Source organism: Acyrthosiphon pisum, chromosome A1, assembly GCF_005508785.2.
Source record: "Acyrthosiphon pisum isolate AL4f chromosome A1, pea_aphid_22Mar2018_4r6ur, whole genome shotgun sequence".
Lineage (NCBI taxonomy): Eukaryota > Metazoa > Arthropoda > Insecta > Hemiptera > Aphididae > Acyrthosiphon > Acyrthosiphon pisum.
The window spans coordinates 145,565,594-145,565,814 of record NC_042494.1 but is presented as its reverse complement, the minus strand read 5'-3'; positions in this window follow the sequence as shown (position 1 = coordinate 145,565,814).

Genomic DNA, 221 nt, shown 5'->3' with positions numbered 1-221 from the left:
CCACAGCTAGTAGCTACCATATTACACGCGTTCGTCTTAAATAATAATGTACTTTGTACATAAGTATATTATTATTATGTAATAACAATATTATGGTCATTGGTCTTCCACTTTTTGTGGTTCTTGGTCCACAACTGCACAGCAGCAGGCAGTTACCACTCCTACCAGTTACCACCACCACGAATATAGGTACGGTACCACGCGCGTCTCCGCCGCCACTG